The sequence below is a fragment of the Ostrea edulis genome, chromosome 7, assembly GCF_947568905.1.
Source record: "Ostrea edulis chromosome 7, xbOstEdul1.1, whole genome shotgun sequence".
In the NCBI taxonomy this organism is placed as follows: domain Eukaryota; kingdom Metazoa; phylum Mollusca; class Bivalvia; order Ostreida; family Ostreidae; genus Ostrea; species Ostrea edulis.
The window spans coordinates 6,423,194-6,423,783 of NC_079170.1; the positions used below are offsets into that span (position 1 = coordinate 6,423,194).

General features: G+C 32.9%; 1 protein-coding gene across 2 annotated transcripts in view; it reads left to right on the forward strand.

Moving 5' to 3' along the window:
• The first annotated feature begins 460 nt into the window (after positions 1–460).
• LOC125655837 (xanthine dehydrogenase/oxidase-like) overlaps positions 461–590 on the forward strand; it is a 58,289-nt gene continuing 58,159 nt past the window's right edge. For both annotated transcript variants that reach the window (XM_056143135.1, XM_048886360.2), the window contains exon 1: positions 461–590. This exon is cut by the window's right edge and continues 1,117 nt beyond it. The gene's annotated coding sequence lies outside the window, so the exon portion shown is untranslated.

Here is a 590-nt window from a genome sequence, read left to right on the forward strand (position 1 = left end):
AAGCATTATTGGGGTGAAATGTGTGATCTAAAAGTTAGAATTTGTTACTATGCAAAATTAAGATGCATTATATTGCAAAATTAATATTTCACTTGTTTGTTTGTTTACATAAAAAGACTCGATCGAGTCTTTGTTTACATAACACATATTTAAGGCTAAAATATTACTTTTATTCTTGCATTCAGAAGGTCAAAATTTTGGCTCTCAACATTAAATGAGCTATATTTCTAATGTTTAACATCAAAAATGCATGAAAAATATTTTTATCAAAAATCGTGAACCAGTCCCTTAACAATTAAAAGACAAAATCGACAGGAAATCCCCTTTTGACACTGATTACAATTCAGTCAGCGGTGCTAGACCGAAAAGTTAAAAAACGCCTTCGAATGCGTCCGAGAATAGAGACCTGTCAAACAGGTTTGTTAGTCAGTCAGATCGGCATCGTTTTGATGACAATACACTAACAAACGTCAATGCAACTTTTGCTCTTGAATAAATTATGCAAATTGACCACCATATTGAAAATGAGTTATCGTTCTTTGCCCACGCTTCGATTCGTCTAGCTAACTGCGCAACTAAAAATAGTATAG